The sequence below is a fragment of the Hibiscus syriacus genome, unplaced genomic scaffold (assembly GCF_006381635.1).
Source record: "Hibiscus syriacus cultivar Baekdansim isolate YM2019G1 unplaced genomic scaffold, ASM638163v2 tig00110945_pilon, whole genome shotgun sequence".
Lineage (NCBI taxonomy): Eukaryota > Viridiplantae > Streptophyta > Magnoliopsida > Malvales > Malvaceae > Hibiscus > Hibiscus syriacus.
The window spans coordinates 2112392-2124242 of NW_024062926.1; the positions used below are offsets into that span (position 1 = coordinate 2112392).

Genomic DNA, 11851 nt, shown 5'->3' on the forward strand with positions numbered 1-11851 from the left:
CAAAAGATCATCCAGCACATACATTCTCTCTCAAAGTAGGCTTGTATTTGATGTTGTATGGTACCAGATACTAGTATAGCAAAGTCAGTATTGCATTCAGAAAATGCATAGGGGTGTCAGATTCATATTTAGACAATGCTTAGCAGTTACATTCATTAAAGTTAGAGACTCTTTAGAGGTATACTCATGGTGAGGCACTTAGCAGAGAACTAAGGGAAGCGTGGGACAGTTGAGCCTTAAGTAGGTAACACTTGATATAGATCATTCATATACCTACTACTTAGTATCATGTCTTCAACATGCTTGTGTTTAAGAAATTCTTATGTTGCTCAAGATTAGTGATTATAATATTGGGATTCATAAGCTCATCCTTCAGATGCTTTTCGTTGGCAAGTCAATAGCTTAGGCAGTTCGTGGGGCACCATCGCATCAGAATTTCCAACATCCCCGACATAGTGTAGCTTTAATGGGCATATGTATTTATAGAACCTTACTCATGTATTCAGTTTATTAAACTCAGAGTTTGTATTATTTTGGTTTAAATTATGTGTCACGAAACTCCTGTTTTATAAAATGCTTTTATAACAGTTATTTATGTTTTATCTATGATACTATTCAGTATGTTTGAAAAGAAAACAAACAAGTTTTAAAAATCAAGGGTTGCCTCGGTAGCCCAATGTGGCACTTTAGGCCCAATCGGGTTTAGGGTGTTATATGTCATTTTGGCACCAACCTTATAATTAGGTGGTCATTTAAGTAGTTTATCATATTATGTATTATAGGGTAACTTACAAATTTAGTACCTAAACTATCAGTTCTAGTATGTTTTAGAACTTAAACTTTTAGTTTTTCAAAATATACCTAACATTTAGTTTTTGTTTCATTTTAGTACCTTACTATTAAAAAGTTAACGACGCTGCATTTTTATGGGTAAATTTACACCATTCATCAGTCAACTATCTTCTCACTCCTATTTTGGTATTAAAGTTTAAAAATGTTCAATTTAACTACTCAACTTTCAAATTACTCCTATTTCAGTTACTCTAATTTGTTTTATTAATAATTAAGAGTTATTTGAAAGTTAAGTAATTAAATTAAAAACTTTAGTGATCAAAATAGGAGTAATAAGATAGTTGATTGATGAATGATGCAATTTACCCATAAAAAGGTGCCACGTGCAAATCATCCATTAAGTTTTTAATTACGATGTACTAAAACGAAACAAAAACTAAATATTAGGTATGATTTTGAAAATTTTGAAAGTTTAGGTACTAAAACATATTAAAACTAATAATTTAGGTATTAAATACGTAATTTACCCTTTATTATATTACTATGTATATCCTTACATTTTATGATATTTAAATATGCATTCCTTTTAACTTCAAAAAAAATGCATTCCTTTTGGACGCCAAATATTCATTCCTTTTTTTGCTTTCTCTCTTAAACCGTTGAACTCATCCATGATTAAATTTTAATAAGGTCGTTACATCTAAACGTAATATATGTTTTTTTTGGAGGACTGAATTTGATAAAATTAATTATTGAAACGATAATAATTTTATTTAACTTTATAAGAAAAACTTAAGATCATTTTAAATTATTAAATATTTTTAAAATGTATAATTCTTTCATTAATTTAATTTTTACATCCGTAAGCATCATTGTTATTACAATAATCCATAAAATCGATTTAATTAATTTGAATTTTATAATTTTCATGCTTACTAGAGTGGTGCCTCAAATAATTTTTTTCGAGAGCTACTAAAGCTTGATCCTGCCCACCCCACCACTCATTAATATAAAATTATAAAATATAGTTGATACAAAATATATATGTAGCATTTAATCATCAGTAGATACTAATAGCACGTAAGTTGAAGCAGTCAAATAAACAAATACTCCTACCCATTCGTAGTTGCCCAATGAGCATGCATTAACATTGAAAGATGATCTGTACTACGCATAATATGCATAATGCATTGTGATATCAATCATTACAATCATCCTTTCCTCCCCCTAAATGCTTTTTTTTATATTAAAATATGAATTTCGTTAAAAGTTGTTAAGCACTTTCTGAAGTTTGAATATCATAGTTAGATCAAGAGGATAAAATATAATTAATAATATAAAATAAAAAGTAAAATTAAAATAAATTCAAATTTAAAGGCTTAAATAGATAATTATTCCGGTCTAAATGACTCCTATAATCAGGAACCTAACAGGTAATTTCATTTTCTTAAAAAACGTTACCTTAACTATATTACTAAACATGGATTAATGTTTATTTGTTTAAATTAATTATTATTACATGGAAATCCTCATATACTATTTTGGATCGTACTACTGTAAATCTTTGAATTCTGATGGTGGTTATCAAGTGTGGGACCGTGGACTTAACTTAAAGTGGACCCTCGATTTGGAAGTGGCGATGCCACGTGTCCAACCCTACGCACGCTTGGGCTCTGCCCACTCAAATATTCCCCTTTTCTCTTCCTCCGCTTCTCCAGTCTGCACAATAAAAGGACACTTCTTACTCGACTTCTTGCTGACTCACTCCATTTCTCTAAAACAAAGCAATTTCAGAAATCCGGCCATGGCTTCCATAAAGACGGAAGGTCTGCCCCTAATTGGTCCTTCCAAAACCGAAAGCTGACGTGAAACTGCCGTTGCCTCAACCGTGTACAACAAAGGAGTGTACGCTGCTCTTGGTTACATGTTCAGTGCAGGTAAAACTCATTTTCCATTTTCTTTGATATTTTTATCTGTTTGTTTCTCGGCATTTTTCGCATATAAACTTTATTATTTTGCGGAGGACTAATTCTTAATTTCATTTTTAGTTTTTGCTTTGAAAATGCAAATCAGTGGCATGACGTCAGGATTTGTTAAAACTATTTTATTTGTTGTTTGGAAAATATATTTGATCTTCTATAGTGCATTTCTTTTTCTTTTATTTTCATCACTTGTTTGGCTAAAGAGTTCTAGAATAAAACGAAGAAATCATTATTGAACTACAGAACTTCGAATCTCATTAGCTGTTTTAAGTGTTTATTATGAACTTAAGTTGTTCACTCGAATCTAAATAAGAAAAAGAAAACACTGGAATATGAACTTAACATATTGAATCAAAGGGATAAAATTCAGAACGGCTGGTGAAACTTCAAAATTTCGCGTACACAATTTATGGAAGAACTAATCATTGATGTAAGAATTTAGTCTATGTTTTAAACAGAGTTAAGTAATACTTTGTGGAATCGATGTTCGTGAAATGAAGTTGTACGGCCTACCTTTATGGCTTTATGTGCTGGAAGAACTGCGAGTTTCCTTATGAAAATCTCTAAGATTGATGGAAGGAATTCTATAGTAGAGTATCTGTTTTCTTTTTTTCTTAATAAATCAACAAGTCGTGTTTTGAGTTACACCGTACCAAGCATGCATTTTCACAATGATGGAAGACATAAGGTTTTGAAGAAGTATTTAGATAAAGAGGATTCCTTGAGTTAGGAGAAGGGGAATAATTGTCACTGCATTAATCATCAACTGCAAAAATTGATTTCTTATCTGTTTACACAGTTTTGTTATTTTTGTGTCCTTTTGATGCAAGAATGACACACACAAGAAAAGATTGGTTCTGATTATTGATTGAAATAACTTCAGGAACTTTGCTCGCCATGTTTTGGTTAATCATTTGCTTTTTCCCTATGAACACTACTCTCTTATCTAATTATGCTTTTATTTTTTCTGTCTGTAGTTCTCTTAGTACTGTTCAACAAGGCGGCCCTTTCTTCTTACAGCTTTCCATATGCAAACGTGATCACACTTTTTCAGGTTCATCTCTTTCTAAGTTAGAACCATGAGCTAGCTTAAGTATGTTACCTTTTTAGAGTTGTTATTTCTTCTCTCAGTTGAACGACTTAATGGGATATCTTTTTTTTTTTTTACAATTTTCAATGACAATTTTTTTGCATAAGCAATTGCTAGGTGAGCAGCTTTCCGCCTTAGATAGCTGACTATAACCTCAAAAAGAGTTTCATAAACAGAGTAACGTGTACAAAAGTGAAACAAATAAACGCTAAAGATAAAAGAGCTGGTTTATGAAAATTTCAATCCTAGTAAGTAGATTCTAAGAGTTGAAGATCTCACTTAAAATATATGTATGGTTTCTCCCCAAAAAAAGAAAGCAAGAAAAAGAGAGATTTCTTATTTGCGACTACCTTATGGAGCAATTGTATTCTCAGTTATTCTAGTGCTTGGTTGGAACTTGGAAGATATATTTAGATATAAAATTTATTTGCTTTTTTCACTTGACAAGATGATGGTGAAGCATCTGTGAGAAAATTTATGTTTACTGTAATCTGAACTTTGAAGAAATACAGCCTAGCCTAATGTAATATTTAGATGACTCCTAATTTGGGTTATAACATAAATGCTATTGAAAGATTATAGAGAAAAGTGATATTTGCTTCTTGAAATGTTTCCAATTAATTAGCAACTATCCACTTTTAAAACATACTAGCTCAAACCATCAGCAAACTGCAGTAAAAGTTATTATTATTATTTTGGAAATCCAATTCTAGTATTGAGGTAAAGGATCCTGGATTTAATGCGGTAGCATGTTTCCCCTATATAATCTTTGCACGATTGAAAGAGTGCATAAAAAGGTCCAAAGTCACTTTCATTAGCTGGTATCACTTCCTCTCCATCCTTTTTTTCCCTCTCTCCATACTTTTCCCTGCATAATTACGTTTTGCATTGTTCTATCATGTTTTGTTCTATTTTTCCAATCATCATTCTTTTTTAATATACAGATTGACAATATTCTATATAGTTTATTCTCAATTCCTGATATTTTGAGTTTAGTCCCGACACACTGTGATATTTGGATTTGACAATTGAACTTCACTGCATTACTTTTGACATTCTCTTTTTAGTTTATTAAATCAGTTTAACTCTTATTTGTATCTAGATGCTATGCTCTAGCGTGTTTCTCTATGCCATGAAACAATGGAAGATAATCTCTTTCACTGAGGGGGAGCCAGAGAGCATTACTAGGAACCCAGTAACCTTAGTACCATTGCGAAAACTGTTTCATACCCTCCCTTTGGCGGTTTCATATCTGCTATACATGGTATGTACTAGAGAGTGGATATTCATTTTTATGTGTGCTTGGTGACACGTTAATCCTTCTTATAAGTGTCCCTTTTTTGTGCTTGTATGGCTAAAGTTGATCACCATGGAGTCTGTTCGTGGCATAAATGTTCCTATGTACACCACCCTAAGGCGGACTACTGTTGCTTTTACCATGACTGTGGAGTATCTTTTGACTGGAAGGAAACACTCATCATATGCCATTGGCAGGTATGGAACTGTTTATATGCTATTTTCATCTAACGGTTCAGCCATGTGCATCTGTGCTGTGCTATTTAGTTGACCAGCCAAAGTGGCTTCTTTAGATTCTTCATCATAAATAAGAATGCCTTGATTCTTTGTGTACAAATCTTGGATTATTCCATCCATTGTGTTCTCTCATGACTTGCAGGGATGAAATTTCACTTTTGAATATTGTGGTTGACAGTAAGAATTAAGTTTAGAGTGCTTCAATATTTCAGATTTCTGCATCATAAATAAGAAAGTGTTGCTTGTACAATTATAATCACAAAGTTCGGGGTGTTCCTGCCATTGTAAACTCTCATGTCTTGCACTTGTACACATACAAAGTTTCCTTTTTGGATGTTTTGACTTTTGGCTGACATGAGGAATCAAGTTTTGACAACAGGGGATAGTGGTATACATATAATTTGATATATATAGTCATTGTCCGAACTTGTGGCCATATTCCCAGAAAAGGTGAAATAACGTTTGAAAATAGTTGATAGTTGTCTTCAATTAAGTTTTATCTTCGGGCCTTTTATAAAGTTCTCTGTTGAATGTGGACAGACGCTTTTTTTTTTTGGCATCTGCATATAGTATATATGTGATTCTTAAACTCAGCAGAGCCATATTGTATCTTCAAATTCTATCATGAGATTGCACAAGGCGGTAACTGAATGTGGATCAAAATGTAGAAGAAAGGATTAAATAATTTCGTTTACTAGACATGGAAGATTAACTATAGAAAGTAGCTGAAAATTTGGTTTTTGGAAAGGAAGTGGTGTTAAAAGGAATATGGATATGAATAATAAACTGCAGTTACTGCACTAGATTGATTTAGTTATTGGGAATTTCTGGCCCTCCAGTCCAGCATTTTTTAATTTAATTTCTTGGATTTTTTCCCTTATGTACAAAAAATACTTGATTTTATGGGGGGGGGTTTTCATTTCTAAGGTACAATTTTGTTGGGTATTCTACTTTCAAGTGTTTTTTAGTTATTCTGGAATTTTGAAATTTAAATTTGCTCGAGGTGCTATCATTTTCTGGAGGAAGTTTTAGAACTACGATTTTCATGTTAATAAAATTTAATATATGCCAATGTCTTCTATATATGACCACGTCTAAGTTGAATGTTCCTAATACAACTAATAACTTTCGTAATGGACTAATCCAAGGATTTCATCAGTGTGGGGATAATTATATTTGGCGCATTTGTTGCCGGAGCTCGCGACTTGTCATTTGATGCCTACAGCTATACCATTGTTTTTGTAGCAAACATCTGCTTCCATTGTTCATATTGGTATGATTCTATTTTATTCTCTTCTTTATCTTCCATGAATATTTACTTTCTTTCTACTAATTGACGATATATTCTCAAAAATTTTAGGTAAATCCAGTGGCCTCAATAGCTTTGGCCTTATGTGGTGCAATGGTAAGATGAAAGGATTAAAAGAATTGTTATTATCCTAGCGATCCATCTAAAAGAAACAAATTAGGTTTATCTGACCACCTTATGAAAATTTGACTCCTGAAGGATTACTTTGTGCACCAATCTTGTTGCTTTGGACGTCACTCAGAGGTGACCTTGAAGCAATGATGAGCTTCCCTTATCTTTATTCTAGAGGATTCCAGGTGCTTCCTTTTCACAAAATAATCTCCTACTATGTATCTTTCTCCTCATGATATTCAGAAAGGAAGTGCATTCATTATTAGCTATTTCGCAATCCATCTATTAGTGGCTTAATACTCAGCTTTTGGCACCTCTAACAATGTGGTTAATTTGAATGGTTTATTCTAACTTATTAAAAGCTTCTTTTTTGTAATCATCTTTCTTACCTTAACCTCATCCCTTTTCCACTTTATCGTTTGGATGTTACTTTATCATATTGTTTGGTTTTCACTAGTTCAGTCACTTAAGTTTCTTTTTCTTTCTGTTGGTGTTTCTGCTTTTGTCCTTGTGTATCTTGCCTTCCCTCGCTATAAAGCTTTTTTTAAAAAAATAAAAAAACTTCTTTTCCTTGGGCTTGTCTCTTTTGTTAACTCAAACAAAAACTTTCATGACATATGAATATCGAAACTTTATAGAATTTAAACTCTTTTATGCTTTAATCATTTGAATGTTTTGCAGTTTGTGATTCTTCTCTCTTGTATCATGGCTTTCCTGATAAACTATTTCGTATTCTTGAATACTAAACTCAATTCAGCTCCGACACAGACAATATGTGGCAATTTGAAGGTTAGATCACTTATTCTTCTTTTGTTTAACTTAACATAATTCATAATTGTGTGTTTGACATTAATTTTACATGATGCAGTCGGTCATGCAGAGGCAGTTCAAAGGGGGGCAGGCAGGGGCTTTGACCCTCCTTTGGATGCTTCAAAAACTTTAAGTTCTAGCTATTGTTTGCTAAAAAAAGGGTAAAATTGTATTCCACCACCAAATATATATATATATATATATATATATTGTAATTCAATTCTGGTCCCCTAACATAAAATTCCTGCCTCTAGTTTGACACGCGGATCACCTTGTTCTTGTAAACTCTAAATCGAATTATTGATATACATATATATATATATATATATATATTTGTTGTTGTTGCTGCTGAAGGCGCTTGGCTTGTGGCTCTAGTTTTTACTTGTCCTTCAAAGTCTCTTACTGGTCTAATGGATTCTTGCCTTCTCTCTGCCTTTTATATAGCTTATCACCTGATATCCTTGATTTTTGGTGACATTTGTTTTATGATAGGATCTTTTTACAATTGAACTGGGGTGGCTACTGTTTGGGGGGCTCCCATTTGATTTGGTGAGTATGGGCTCTTAATCATTACCAAAAAGTATTTCAAGGCTCATTACGTGAAAGTCTCGATTAAGATAGCATAGTTATCTCTCCAATCTCTTGGCTTTTTCGGGTCTTGTTTGTATGCATACTTTAAACTCAAAGGAAAATGAACAAATGGAGCCTCATCCTTGAGGTAAATAACCTAACTGCCAATCATGCTACAGTGCTACCCTCTTCTTCCGCAAAGTTTTGATTCGAAGATCAGTACTCTAGAGCACACATGACTGTATAGTAAAAGTTCCCCAACACACAGAGACGGGACTCTTCGATTCCTCAGTTTCAAAAGCACGGTAGACTGGGGTTTTCTGATGAACATTTATTTCTTCTTCTAGAAGATATTAGAACGATTAGCATATTTAACTATTGAAAATGAAATTTTGAATTTGCCATAATTTGACGTCACCAAATTTATTTCCTTCAGTTATTCGTGTACAAGATCACTTAAGCAGAATTCGTTTTTCGTTAACCCTTTTCAGGTGTTGCAACAATGACCAGCTTTCTGGTACTGCAACAACTCACTATTTCTTCTGTTCAGAGAAGAGAATATTGCTAACCATTGCCCTGAAACTGGAAGACATTATTATAACGTATCGACAATCCATGCAGTGCTTATTTTTCTCCCCTCTGCTTTGGTATGGGCAGTATGGTGTGCCCACTGACTTGGGGCAGTTCAGGTGTTCCTTAAGGGGCCCGTAAAAGGTGAAATCGTGGCTATTTTTGTTGTGCTTTGAATCTTTTACATAAAAAGCAAAAGGCTTCTGCTATCCACTTTTTGCGGAGCAAATATATTTGTTTATATTTGGGGACTGGCTCTCCCAGTCTCCCATGTGTGGTGTGGAGTGTGGACAAAGGAATCTCTTCGAGTACTACAACCGTAAAAGTTGAACTGAGATATAGGAGAGAGATAGAGATGGGCAGGAGAAACTCGAGTTCCTGATTATGGAGGTGTGTCTTTCTTTGTCCCCACAAGCTGACAACCGAGTTTGACCTAGTTGCCCTGCATGATCCAAACATACCTTCCTTCACTTAACCTCTCCTTGCTGGCCCTTCATTCAATCCGAGACACTAAAAGATTATCTATTTGAGAATAACATAAGAGATTACATCTCTATATCTTTTCCTATTATAATTTAGAAGGGGAAAAAAACAAGTCTTGCGTTTCAAATACCATTGATTTTGATGTTTTGAGTCCAATCAAAATTTCTAGTCAAAAGGAGTTATTTTTTGTATTCTTTGTACTTCCCAATGGGGGGTACTTAAGTCGGTTACTAAGCTCTCCATTGATAAAACAGAGGAACTTCAAATATCAGAAGCCATTCAACCACTCTCTTTATCGGAGAGATGCCAAGCCAAAAAAGCATGTTTGCTTTTCCTGGGAAAAAGAATAAAATGCCAACACAGACCATACAATTTTAAGAAATCTTTGCACGACTGAAAGCATGGGTGTCCCATTGTCACACCTCTTTCGTTATTTTGTTATGTCATATTAATATTACATTTCCACATTTTAAAAATATATATACATTTCCTTTTAGACGAAATAGATATTTATTTTAGTGTTGTGCTCATAAAGTAGGTATTTTCTATAAATTCGTGTTCAAAAAGTTTGTGCTATAGTGTAGGTTTTGACCTCGACCCCTTCATAGTCCTGAAACCAAGGAGGAAAATGGTAAAAGACTGGTCCTAGGATCTGGTGTTGATAGTTGAAGAGGAGGGAGTGGAAAGGTCTCAGGCGTGGGGAATCTGTTTTTCTTAGTGGCACGCGAATTGGCCGCCCTAAAATAATATGTGTAACAAAAATGGTTTTCATTTCATTTATCTATATTTTCAACGGTTCCCTTTTATGTAGTCGAGGATTCATCCACGGTAAATAAATAATAATAAGAATCCAACCCTTTACTAACAGGTTGTATGTCAATTTTTTCCGAATATTTTTTATGTTTATTTTATAGTATATATTCAAATTTTAAAAAAAAATTCTTCTAATAATATTCAAGGTTGGTTATTGATTACTATATTTTTAATAGTCTTAGGTCGGGCTATACTTTTTAAGAGAAATAATTTGATAGCAATTATTCATTAAATAAATTTTTATATAAAAAATATTTTTTTAAAGAAGCAACTAATTTTATTTAAAATAAGAAATATCTCAAATTACAATAAATATTTACAATCACAATCGTAAATTAAGCACATAATTAAGAAAATTTCCTATAATCATTAAAACAAAACTAACAACTTAAGATCACATAAGGATTATACAAGGAAAGATTAAATTTAACCAAGAAACTTGAACAAAGATAGATACAAACAGATCTGATCTCATCAGCAAATGAACCACAAAAAGGGATTAAACTATTGAAAGACCACCGACAAACTACAAATCAGACTCGAGCGACGTGAAAAACTATTCACGAATGCAAATCAGGTATCCAAATCCAATCCGAAATTCCAAATCAAGTATCATATAAGCGACATCTTGATCAGTCATGACAATGTCAAATCATATCTTAGAAAAGAGATAAATGAAAATACGACCAAAGAACTGAAAACAACATAAGAAAACATGCCATAAAAGCATATGAAAATGTGCAACACATGCAAACTTGTTGAAAATAAAAAAAAATAAAGATACGATATAGAAAAAAAAGACAATAAAGAATATCGGTAGTTGGCAACCAACATTAAAGTTGGTACCGTCGTCGATCAACAAAGACAAAAAAGAAAAGAGTTAAGCGACACACCAATGAGAAAAAACTATGTTTTTTTACAACCCCTAAGTGATTTATATAAAAATATTGTTTTTGTCTATATTTTAAAGTGTGACACATTTAATATTTATTGTATTTTTAGTGAGTTAAAATAAATTAAATATTGACATAATATATAACGTTTTCATCAGAAGTGACATTGACTTAGTAAAAAAAAATTAACAAATAAATATAACAATTTATTTTTATGAAATATAAAAGTGAAAGCATTCATGTCTACAAAATTATTCATCTTCATCTAATTTAGTAAAAAAAAATTCTTTATTTTTCTTGTCACACCCCAAATTAAGGCCTAAAATTTTCTTAAAATTTATTTCGATGGTTAAATTGAAATGTTAACTAAATTCAGGGACTAAAGTGAAATTTTGATTAAATTTGGATCCAAATTTAGAAAGTATCAAAAATTAGAGGACATATGACATAATTTTTCCATTTTCCTTTTAAGGAATATATAACCCCCAAATCTAGAAAGTTTTCTCATTTGGAAACCTCATTCTCTCTCTCTTTAATCTTTCCTCTTTTAGTAGGAAATCTTTAATCAACGTTTTGTCACCGACTATTGTTCCGTTTTCGACACTTATCGTACCATAAAAAACTAGAGGACCTGGGTTGATTTAAGCTACTAAACGTCGACAGGACCGCGATGAGCTTGATGTGATTGCAGGTACTATTACTATTCATTCAGTTCCCTACTTTGCATTATTTGATAAAGGATCTACACATTCATGTGTGTCGCATTCCATTTCTGGGGGCCTTAATATTCCAGTTAAGAATACTGAGATTTCGGTGATAGTTTAGAGTCCCGTAGGTCAGTCCATAGAGTTAGATTATATTTTTAAAGGGTGTCCTATAGAGATCCGTGGGGAGA

General features: G+C 32.7%; 1 pseudogene; it reads left to right on the forward strand.

Annotated features, from left to right (window-relative positions):
• Nucleotides 1–2596: 2596 nt before the first annotated feature.
• On the forward strand, nucleotides 2597–8373 carry LOC120147951 (annotated as a pseudogene).
• The last annotated feature ends 3478 nt before the right edge of the window (nucleotides 8374–11851 follow it).